The sequence below is a fragment of the Plutella xylostella genome, chromosome 9 (genome assembly GCF_932276165.1).
Source record: "Plutella xylostella chromosome 9, ilPluXylo3.1, whole genome shotgun sequence".
NCBI lineage: Eukaryota > Metazoa > Arthropoda > Insecta > Lepidoptera > Plutellidae > Plutella > Plutella xylostella.
Genome location: NC_063989.1, coordinates 11,763,697 through 11,776,666, shown reverse-complemented (window position 1 = coordinate 11,776,666; position 12,970 = coordinate 11,763,697). Strand labels below are relative to the sequence as shown.

Below are 12,970 nucleotides of genomic sequence, written 5' to 3'. Positions count from 1 at the left end.
TTTTTTTATCTCGTTCTAGTTACCTAGTTTGGTTCCTAGATTTTACACGATTTTACAAGCATAAACCATATTTAGTAGGTTTTATGACCTTTTTGTTTTCCCACACAGGTACTCGTTAAAGTCTCATTAAATGGAAGTGTGTGTGTATATTTAAAAATTAGCTTTTGATACCGTAAAAACAGAAACAGCCGGAACCCCAAGTAGGTACAATAGAAGGTAACCAACTCAAACCAATTCTATTGCTTCACAAAAGCCAATACTAAGATACGAGCGATTGATCATCGCGGGCAAACAGGAAAACTGGCCAAGGTTTTCTCGTATTTACACTTCTGTATGATTTTAAAATATCTATCGTGATCACTTTTATCTTCGTGTTACTTAGAAGAAGTGTGAAGTTAATAAATCTCTACAATTTGTAGCAGTGTCGCTTTATCTACAGCTTCGCTTTCGGGAATTCCAGGATAAAAAATATCCTCTGAATTCCTTTGGCGCTTTGCAAGTTTGCAGCCTTTGAAGTATTTCCACACACTCAATCAGAGTTGCCCGTTTGAAGTCTTAACTAAAAAAATATACAAAGTTTCGCATTTATAATTTTGACTACTGCCAAAAAGCTCATAAAACGTAAAGACAAATTGCGGCATTATAACAAATGCCTGCCTTTAAACGATACTTATTGATAAATGCCTCAATCGTTAGAAGTAAGAGCCTCCATTGATGGGCATATTTGTCCGATGTTTAAATCAGACAATAAGTCGCCACCTCAAGATGGATAGCAGAAGAATTGGGTCAGAACTGAGAGACGAAGACATTTAGCTCGTCGCTTTGTGCAGCGGGCGCCGTCTGCGACGCCTAATTACTTGTCTGTGACATTTTAGTCCGTTAATTGAAAGAAGGGTTGGAGACGCAGCATTGTCGCTGAAAGTTACAGAACACGGTCACGAAATAAATGCCTCGACTGAGAAGATCGTAAATAGGACTTGTTTGTCAAAGATACTAAAGTTCAATAGGAAAAGTCAAATAGCAGCCATTGCAAGGATTTCGTCCTATAACTTTTATTTATACATTGTATATTTACAAAATGTCTGGGCTACTCCTTAAAGTTGTGGGTATAACTTATATGATTTAATGAAAGTATTCGTAACATCGTAGCTCTGAATCGCAAGACTGATGAAATGAAACACACCTATGTACCTCACACAAGCATAATATCGAACAAATCAACCATTTCATCCGACATAAACCCAACTGCATAAAAAGGAGGGTTATTTAATTAATAGACTCATTTTACTGTGTCATAAATGAAAGCTCGGGACATAAATATAGTAACAGCCCCCTGGTGTCGCTTGGCCGCATAAAATGGAGAGTTATAAATTTTTCCCGGCGATGTCCCCAGGCTACAATGATACTGTTAATTTTTAATATGTCCGCAGTGCTGCCTATGAGTGCTGCCTCCAAACTACCGCCTTCCCTGAGTACATTTCAGGAATTTGGCTAATAAAATTAATGTACAGTTAAATAAATTACCTTTATTAGCTACAATCATTTTTAATCGTCTATATACTCTATGTATATAGACGATTAAAAATGATGAAAATTAGAACGACAAACAAAAATACATACATCTACCCTATATCATAAACGTTGCAAACTTTTTTGTCTAACGGCGTGTATGCGTGTATGCGTCTGTACAAGTTCTATTGTTTAGATACTTACAAAACAATCCCAAAGGAGTTACATTTCTCCACTCTACACTTTAATTATACGGGGAGGGAGAGTGGCACTCTGTTTTTCAATTATATTAATTGTAGTTAAGTAATTTCTAGTCTAAAGCAAGCGCAGAGCTGTGATTGTCTGCCCTGAGCGCTCGTGAGCTTTTTATCTCAATCGTCGTCGTTTTAGAACGTTTTCATTGAATTCAGATTTACAATCTCTACCTGGGACACACGTGATAACTTAATCATCATCATTATCATCATCATCAGCCAATAATCATCCACTGCTGGACATAGTGCTGTGACTCTCCCAAGGAGCGTCACAGCACTCGGTCCTCGGCCTTCCTCATCCAACCACTACCCGCCACCCGCCTAAGGTCGTCAGTCCAGCGGGCAGGAGGGTTCCCGTCCCGGTTCGCGTCCCACGCTGCGTTTGCCTGTTCGTGGTCTCCACTCGTGATAACTTCAAGTTCCTATATTAATAGCTGTTGCCCGTGATTTTTTTCCGTGGGAATTCCGGAATAAAAAGTAGCAGGGTGTCGTTTCCTGTGTATCAAATGTCACGAAAATTCCTCCTGTAGTTTATACGTAAAAGAGTAACAAACATACTCATAACTTTCGCGTTTATAATATTAGCAGGATCATTGATTTGGAAGTTTCACCGCAAATTAACAGGAGCTCGTGCACATTCATTAATGTTAACACATTTCAAACTCGTCATTATAAATGACCTAACAGAATAGCCAAATAATAATCAAATATGAAAATAAACAGCATATTCTGAATAATTATGCTGTTACTGAAGCAAATTAAACTGAATATGTACGCTTACAAATTATGAAGATAATGCGCTGTGAAATGATTTTTTGCTATAAGTAGATGCACGCATAAAAAATTATATGCTTTGGATCCACAAGACTGAAAAAAATATACATATAATAATAATAATAATTCGATAGCGAACTGGAGTTGATTTTGTATACACTGCTCCTTGTTATGCATACGTAGGTATAATCATTTACTATTTTATATCGAAAAATGCGGCGGTCAATAGAATAGGCATAGGTAATAGGTATACTAATGTGTAGAGCTACTCATTCTATCAACTAAGCATGTAGGTAGGTTCACATGTTCGTAGTAAGAACACCAGTCACGGCTCCGAATGAAAGCCTTATTTCCTTCACACGACGACGTGAGAATCGTGTCGGTGAAAGGTATATTTTTTTATGAAAGAGGCAATATTTTATTTTCACATTGAAATATTTCCATCACTCTCGTCAAGGCTACAAAAGTAAACGAAAAATAGGAAATCAATACGTTCTGACTTCTGCTACAGAAGCTGAATAAATCACTTTTTTCTTATTCACAGATCGTACCTCAGTACCATTTTTGCCCTTAGCCTATTGAAAGCCTATTTATATTAATATATTGATCCCACCTTGATGAATGACATTTTTATAGCTTCATGAAGATCGAGTCAGAGTCAGAGCACAACTTATAACAATACTCCTCGTCAGTCGTGGATTGAACATGTCGACATAAAGAGCCCATCTCAAAAATCTGTAAATTGTAAAAGCCACTTGCACCAACATATTAAATCTAGATTTAGTTTTAAATCTAGACTGACGTTTCTTAAATCGAGATTTGACACTAAATCTCGATTTAGTGTCAAATTTTATATGGACTGACGTTTCTTAAATCGAGATTTAACACTAAATCTAGATTTAATATGTTTCTGCAAGTGGCCCTAAATCTAAAAACTTTAAACCTCGATTATTTTTCCCTTATGCCCCTATATTTACTTTACGTGTGTGCGATGTATTTCTGTGTCTGCAACCTACACAGCCGCCCTGTGTGGTATTATCTCGCTGTTTGCTACATGTTTAATTGGGATGTCGCTCGGAGCGGGGCAGGCTGGAGTAATGAATTCGCGTTGATATTGTAACAGGGTAGTTAGGCCAATTCAAATGAAACGTGTGTGAATGGATGTTGGAATCAAAACACGGAATAAGGATTGGTTGTATGATATAGGGAGAAATTATAACAATAGTTATGCTTATGTAAGTATTATATACGTTCTAAAAACTGCAGTGACTACGAATAACGTCTTATAAGAAAGACTACTTTATATATAGGTACTTATTATTAAATGGTTATTTAAATGCGGGTTGTAAAGCTACATGTTTAAGTATCCTACACTATGAAGAATCTATATTTACTGTAAATTCGTTCTTCAATAGATGACTCAAGATAAAAATTCTAATCACCCGGGACCCGAGAAACCTAAGGGTTGTATCGTAACTGATACCCCCTTCTATACATTATGTATACTGACATATAGAAATAACTACGGGTATCTCATATCCGAGTGATTTTCACCCTTCATTAGTTCGATAACATCGTCGTTGACGCAAAGACCTTCTAAGATTCAGCCTTAATTAAGATAAAGGCATTGATAAGGATTCGTGTATTGATAGCAAGTGATAAAAAACGTCTTTTTGTAAGCTTCGATGATGTAGAACTATGTATTTAAGCGACGCTACTGCAAATTAAATTCATAAACTTAGACATTCTTATATAAAATATTCATGTCGAAAGTAGATAGGACATAAATATACCTACATATTACGTAGATACATACAACCTAGATGATTAAAATCATAAAATACTTGTTATTGAAAAAACTCAGGGCTTATTAAAATCATAAATGTTATTTTTCCTTTCTTGTGGTCTGCGTAAAGAAGAGAAAGTTTGTTTCTCATGAAACGCGGCGTAACGTCTTAATTATATTAAGGGCCCGTACAGGGTGACGTGTCGCGCCAATTTTGGGTTTTCAATGCTCTTCACACAGCACACGCAGTGACACGCACACATGTAAGTTTGCACAGTGGGTCGATAAACTTTTACTCGCCAACTTTATTGACAATTATGTTCAAGTACATTTTGGGTGATTTTAGGGTAAGTAAGTATAATTCGATGACTTACGGAGCCGAGACGTGGTGCTTCACCAAAAGGCTTATCCACAAGCTCAGAGTTGCTCAGCGTGCTATGGAAAGGGCTATGTTAGGCGTGTCCCTGCGAGATAGGATTCGCAATGAAGAAATCCGCAGGAGAACTAAAGTTACCGACATAGCCAAAAGGATTAGCACGCTGAAGTGGCAATGAACTGGCCACGTAGCCCGCAGAGCCGACGACCGCTGGAGTAGAAAGGTTCTGGAGTGGAGACCCCGTGTCGGCAAACGGCGTGTCGGTCGCCCCCCAACCCGTTGGTCTGATGATCTGCGGAAGGTAGCGGGAAGCCGCTGGATGCAGATGGCGGGTGACCGTTTGGGGTGGCGATCGTTAGGAGAGGCCTATGTCCAACAGTGGACTACAGAAGGCTGACAGAGAGAGAGACAGAGAAGTATAATTCTTACTTACACTGGTAGGCACCAGGAAAGAGTAGAAATTAATAGGGGTGCCACTTTACTCTATACTCGGAACCCGATTAGCTTTCTCAAACAAATGTGGTATTTACTTGTAGAAAGGTAACTACAAGTATTAAAGTGTAGATAATAAGTTTCGGGCATCCTCCAGCCAACTGAACCCCGACGACAAAGCAAAGTAAATACATAGTGTCGCAAAAGGGCTATACTAAGCCAAAAGGGGATGACTCAAGAGCTCATTCTGAACAACTTTTGTTCTACGAGATTTGCAAATTCGCGAAAAAAAAATATTCATTTTCCATGGTAAAAAGTCACATGTCCAACAAAGTTTCTATGAAAAAGGTTTTTTTTTGTTAATTTCCAAAACTCGTAGAGCAAAAGTTCAGAATGACCCCCTGTCTTACACCTTTTTACCCGACTGCCGAAGGAGGAGGGTAATGTTTTTTGATTGTATGTATGTATATATGTATGTTTGTCTGTTTCTTTGTTCCCTCCTGTAGCCTAAACGGCTTGATAGATTTTGATGTATGAGGTATTGTTAGAAGCGTATTGATGGCGCGATGGCTATAGGCTATGTGACGTTCCATTAAAATGTACATAGCGCCCTCTTGAGGACATAACGTGATGATCGAAAAAATAATAATTCAACTTTGCCGTGTAAGGTATCAAATGAAAGGACTTGATTTTCACATTACAAAAATATGCATATTGAAGGTATTTAAATAACAACACCAAAATTATTGAAATAAAAAATGATCATGAAATACCTACCGACGTAAAATTTCATAAAATAAAAACAACTAAAAAGTTACAAATAAAAAAATACAATTATAAAAAACTAAAAACCTAACTGTACGCTAAAAACATGAAAACGAGTCCCAATGTTAATGGAAAGTATCGCAGGCGGGGACCAACTTGACCGCCACTCAAGGCCGTTTTCTAAGTAACCTTCAGCTAAATGGTGAACCCTCTGCTGGTATAATTTGTTTATATACCGCTTTTTCAATACCTGTAAGTACATTTTTTGGCAGCATAATATTTTTACTTAATTTTAGGGTTTCGAACGTCAAAAGAAAAAAAGCAACCGTTATAGGATCTCTTTGTTGTCCGTCTGTCTGACTGACAGTTTTCTCAGAAACGGGTAAAGATATCAAGCTTATATTTCGCATAGATGGGGAGTACCCCAAAAAAAATATTATGGTACTCCCTGTCCCACACAAGTAAATTGGGGCTTATATTTTTTCCAGTTATTTTGATGTGTATCCTTTTTTTTTCTTTGTTGTTTTGTATAAGTATGTGTTTCTTTTCTTTAAATCTGTATTTTTTTTGTTGTTGCTGTCTATGTGTCGAAAAAATGTATCTTTATCTTCAAATCACGCCATCTATCGTTTGTTTTTTTTGTGGCTACTGTCTATAGAAGAAATTCCGTCATTGACAATTTTACGTTACGAATTTATTTTTATTTATTTTATTTTTATTTTTACATTTTCGTGGAGAATCAACAGCATTTTGTTAATAAATAATTATTACTTATGAACACATAACAACTTGATGCCATTAACAGAATGAACTTAGTAAACCCAGTAAACCTAACACATCCAGAGGAAAAACAAAATCTCTTTCTCTCTCTCTGAAAAACATACTTAATAGCCCAAACTCGATGCTTTTAGCTATTAACATCTTTGAAATAAAATTGAGCCACCACCGTGTTACTGCCCTCATCAGATCCTCACGAGACCATACCTCAACCAGCACCAAGAGACTGTATTTTTGATCCCTAACCTAATGTTCGTGCGTATTGTCATCACTTAGATCCATTCGCTATATTCCTGCTCCTCATCAGACCTTTACGAGACTGTAATATCACGAGAATATTGCACACTATCTAATTTAATTTAATGTATTGAATATACTGGAAGAATTATGCTTCCTCAATTTCAAATCAAATTATGTTGGTGTCATAAAAGTTGAAAAAGTGCAATGACAACCAATGTGCAGTGATTTTGTATCTGTACACGATAAGATCGCGAGCTGTCAGTGCTGCCTAAACCGACGTGACCCTTCTTTGGAGGCCAGCGGCCAACTGAGTCAAACGTCACTTGTGTTTATGATTTTATAACACAGAAAGCCGCCATAGATATTTGTATGAAGATTTGAGGGAAAAAAATTGCTCAAGTTTGGGATTAATTTACACAAAATAAGTGTGTGTTTATTAAAAAACAAGGTATTTAGCGCCTAGTCCAAGCCTTTAACTTTATAATATGATAAAAATCATATGAAAATTCTTTATAATTACGACACAGTTGTTACAATACGGGAGTGTGATTGACTGGTTTTTCTTGATATTCTGAAATTAATTTACAGTTATCCATAATCATTTACTTAAATTCGAATGATTCAGCACCTAGCTAGACTCTTCAACTACCTGTGTGATTTTTTTCAAGGCTGTAGAGCATCATTTACTACATAATTCTATGACAATGCCAACCCTCGATTCCCTATTGCAGACCCTTAAACCGGAGGCTTTCCGGCTAATTAACGAGTTTAACAGTTATTCATTGGATTTAACGGCTTATTTTATGCACAGTGAGAGCCATAATCCCGAGAATTAAAAAGGTTTGAAATAAAGGGTGAGGGATCACGACTAAGATGGCTTTGGTTCTTTGGAAGAAGTTCGCATTGATCGTATTTATTCATCAAAATGGCTTTTAATGACAAAAAATCCAATACAACATTTTGTTGTTAAATCTCAGGGAAGCCTCGAGAGATTTAAACAAAAACTTACGCGTGGAGAAATCTTTCAGGAGGTTTTATTAATAATTGAATAACTTTTTAACATTTTATTCAGTGCCGCAAACCAATGTCCTCCTATAGTTATGTAGTGTCACCAAGTCTCCTGTCCCCTGTCTTCGCTCATTATAATTATCATTCAGGTTGAGAACGCCCCGCGGTCTAATTACTCTGTGGCCGCCATCAGCCACGCGCCAAGAATACAACTTTCATAGAACAAAATTACCAGCCGAGCAAACTTCGCACAAATAACTTCTAACGGACTGTCGGGAACAGACGAACCTCCTTCGCTAGGAAATATTATGTATTTACAGAAAGAGAATAACGTATTAGGTATTTAGATACTTCGGTAGAATTATATTTTATACACTTGAGAGGCTAGTCCTGGGCCGACTTTTAAGGGGCTTCCAAATTACTGAAGTTTCGATTGGAGCCTGAATGAAGGCGATAGGGTTTTAAGTACTTGTGTAGGTATTAACTTTAATTGGACCTCTTTTTCATACTTAAGTGAGTAGTCGTATTCTTTCGTAAGTCGTAGTTTAAATAGCTTTCTTATTACAAAATTTCGGCTTGGCGTAGCTATTTTTTTTTTTTTGTATTTAGAATTTATTTTTATTAGTTTAGGGCTAAGGGTATATCAATAAACTGATAGGTAATAATTAACCGCTTACGTCCCGGTGACCCATTGGTAAACCAGATACAATAGATTTCACATTGTCTCTAATTTCTCGGGATGTTAGGGGTTACACCGACCGAATAAACGGGAAGTATAGACAAACTAATCTACATACATACCTACTCATAGAATATAGGTACCTGTACGGAAAGTCAGGCTAGTTTTCAGTTTCACGGTGTGGACTGAAACAAAGGGTCCGGCCGGTGCAATGCGGGGCGGATTGAAGCGGTTACCCTTTGTGTGGGAGGCACTAATCAACAGGCTGCAGCTATTCGCGGACCAACTCACTCTCATTTTCACTTCGATGAGATGAGATGTACAGTATGTCGTGTATAGCTCGTGTATAGTTGTGAGTGTATGCTGCCTATGGCGTATCTTTTTAACTGCTTCGATTGTGCGTAGCAGCAAAGCTCTGGGTGATTCAATGAGATTTTTTCGCTGTCACACAAGAAAATTGTTTTATCATAATAGTTAATAATAATATTGTTGGTTTATCTGTTAATTAAAAATATTAACTAACTATCATTGCTATTGAACCGTAAGACTCCAACAGATACAAAATAATAATAACATCAAATTAATAACTTAAAAAAAACTGCATCCCATCTCACCGGCGGCGGCGGTGTAGACCCGCAAACAAATTAACCCCCACATATCGCGCGCACCAGGATCTCCTGAAGTTTTAACCAAGATTCATTGTCCGAAAGTCGGCCTTGGTTTATAATTTCAACACTGTATACCCCTCGCCCCCTCGCCCCCGCGCCCCGCGCCGCCCCCGCGCCTCCCAAGAGGATTTTAAATCTGCTTTACGGCCGAATAAAGGCGGTACCGGTGAGCCTGCCAGGTGTAAATACTTTATTCCGGTACAATTTTTCGACGCCATTCAAAGATATAAGCTGAAATGCGGATTTGTAGCGATTGTTGGGAAAGATGGGCCTCATGCGATACGTTTTGTAAGTGTTAAGGTTAGTTACGTCCAGCTTTAAGATATGAAGTAGAAGGTATAAGTTTCTTCTTCTTCTTCTTCAAGTGCCTCTCCACTACTGGAGGTTGGCGGTCAGCTCTGCATACTCCTCTCTATTCTTCGCCAAGCGTATCAGCTGTTCTACGCTGGCCACTCCCGTCCATTCTCTTATGTTACGGAGCCACGACTTTCTCCTAGGTATAGGTTTGTAGGTACTTAATCTATAAACAAACAAAATTAGAAATTGTAGCAGGTAGTGCTTGCTACAGAATCCTTTACGTTCGAATTCCGAAACCGATTCGCAATTTTACTAGCCCCTTTTTATCCTATAAGAGGTATGAGTCTCAATGTCACATCGATTCAAAAGAAATCCTGAATATTGCTGCGAATATTTAAAAGAGTAATTTATGAGTATTCAATAGATGTCGGGCCAGATTATTGTAATTTGAGTATTTGGAGGGTTTCCAACTGTTGTTGGTTCTCTCGTTTACTCCCTCGTTATGTTGTTAATGTTTATTTTATGAGGCTCGGTTTAAGCGACGCTTGTGGAAATTAGCACGACTTTTTATTGAGTGTTGCAATTAATAAAACTTAATTAGGTTTGTGAAATTATTAAAACGCAGATTCGTAGGTCTTTAACAATTTTGTTTAACTTCGCTTACTACTTACTTCACTGTAATCGATAAAATTTTGTTTTTTAGATCCTTCAGATTTCAGACTAGACGCAGTCGTAAAAATTTGAAACTCTTGTAATTAGACAATCGTAATTAATTATTTATTACAAAAATAAAGAAAGTTCTTTATTTCTACATTATTTATTATAATATATTTTTTCATTTTCATTTTGTATTTAATACTTAAATTTTAAAACATTTTAACCCTTCCTTTTAGATAGGTGTTTAAAAGTACCTAATGGTCGTTTAAACTGGTACGCTAATTGCGGTGCAAGAACATGTCTGCAGACATTTCTCTGAAAACTTTAAAGATATCCACCATTAAAAGTGGAACACAAGTAGCTTTCCTAACAGCTAGACAAGAAGCTGGGAAGCACAATGGACGCCATGTTAATGCAACACTTTTTTATCTGTTAAGTACTTGTAACAAAAATGAGGGAGGGATACTCTAATTTTGACTTTCTGGCTAACACGAAGACAGCAAACTTCGAGTATCACGATGTCGGTTGCAAGCCTCTTGTAAACTGTGAGTTCGTGCTACGAATTCGGGGGTTAAGATGGTGAAGCTCGTTACTGATATAATATAAATCGATATTGTGTTATAATATAATTCGTATTAGCCACACGCGAAATGAAGATGAGAAAAAATAAAGTACACACACATAATTTGGTCTGATATTACGCCAGATGGTGCCAAGAGGGTTACTTTATAGCTTTACAATAAACAACGAACAAACGAGAGCTGTCTTTCAATATGTACGATTAATGCAACGAGATAGAGTCGTGGTTACCTTACAGCGCTCCAAATCTTTAGTATTTTGTAACCTAGAGTGACCCCCTGATATGAAGGCGTCGCCACTATGCGCAGTTAAACCCGAGATAAAGATAACGACCATCATATCCTACAGACTTCGACGGTCGGTCAATTCACTCATAATGTATACCTATCCATGGATACCTACGTATATTATACATACTTTGAATATTTGTACTTATATCAGAATCAAAATGTAGTCTGACAGACATTTGGTTTAAAAAAGCTTAGATAAAAAAACATATCGATCTTATAAGAACTTACCACGGATCTAGATATACAAAACAATAAAATAAATAACTACTTATATGCAAAAAAATACCTACATTCGCAAATGCATAACATAGATTTTAAGGTCTTCGGTATCAAGAGTGTAAACAAGTATCGAGAAAGCTCAAAAAGTTCAAGAATAAGTTATGTAAACAGTAATAATCAATAATACTGAACGCTTTCCTAGAAGTGAAATTCAATTCAAATAAGACGCCATTTTACTATTGGCGTCTAGAGTCACCTAATTAATTGAATTTTAATAACAGCACTTCGCTTTTTAATAAAATACCTTTCGTCTCAGAAATTATTCTTTGAAATGTATAATTACGATAGAAGTAGAGCGAGTATTACATTAAAACCTACGAACAACGATATTAAAACGTTCAAGTTAATAACAGTCTTAACAAAGAGAAATTTAATATACTTAAACCACATTAATTTATAATATAAATAAATAACTTTCCCAGTCTTATTTCAGCTGTACGCGAACAAACAATGTATTCTAAGTAATGTCTAACAGAAACAAACAGAATCTGAAATTGTGTGCAAATGGCTCGCCCAGTTCATAATTTGGCATTTTCATCTTTTGTTCCCATTACTTGCTTTGCAAGGGGCATAGAATAGAACACAGAACATGGACTGAAATAGAATTAATCCTTTCACTTGTGTTTGGGGCCTGAATCGAGTCTGTAGAGCCTTTTGTTAGTGGCTGGCTTACGTGAGAGGTGCAGAGTAATTACATTTGGTTTGTACACAGTTTGGGCACTATTCATCAGCTATTTTTAACCTCAGACGAAAAATATGGGATAGTAGGTACAACTTTGAAATGTGTATTTCGGTCAGTGTGTGTGTACCTATATGTATGTGCGCCGAAATCGTCAAGCGGGCCTTGGTTTTGGTTTTTAGACAGTTCGGTGTATTTTTTGTAAGTACCTAGACAGATATACCTACAAAAAATTTGGTTTCAGATAAAAATGCCTGCATAGCCTCTAATCATCTTTGGTCAACATATAATGTACATTTACAACCTTCAAGTTCACCTGTCTAGAACCGACGTAGAACAAAGCAAAAGCTTAACTATACTAGTACTTAAATGTAACGCCAATCAAGAAAAAACATCATAGTTTCGTAACCTGTACCTACCTAACAGCTGCAACTAACTTTCAGAGCCGAAAACATGTGGTCGGCTGAAATATTAATTTCAGGAATACATAATTTATTAAAAGCTTTATACTTAGCCTTTCCCGGAGCATGACCCAACATTTAATATTTATTTCAGCTGAAACACTTATTTTTGCTCCTTAAGCGACGTTATTAGGGAAATAAGGTTTCTTATTTTCTTTGTGCGTCTCCGTAGCTCCACTCAACTGATATAAAGTATGTTACAGTTAAATAATTATAGTCCTTTGTCCCGCCTGCGTCGTCGGAATACGTAAGCGCCTATTTATACGATGTTTATGCTTTTGAAGGTAAGACAGACAGACCTATATCTCTGCTTCGTCTTAAGCGTAGATAGCTGCTTTGTAGGAATGCTTTATTAATAAATAATTGAGACACATTCTTAAACTATCTACTCACCGATACGCGACGAATGAACAATAAAAAAAACACTTCATCTCTTGCTACACAAAAATATTGAAATAAA

General features: G+C 36.8%; 1 protein-coding gene across 1 annotated transcript in view; it reads right to left on the bottom strand.

Moving 5' to 3' along the window:
* Positions 1 to 12,970, bottom strand: part of LOC119690899 — a 44,595-nt gene that overhangs the window by 31,221 nt on the left and 404 nt on the right. The gene's annotated exons all lie outside the window — the stretch shown is intronic.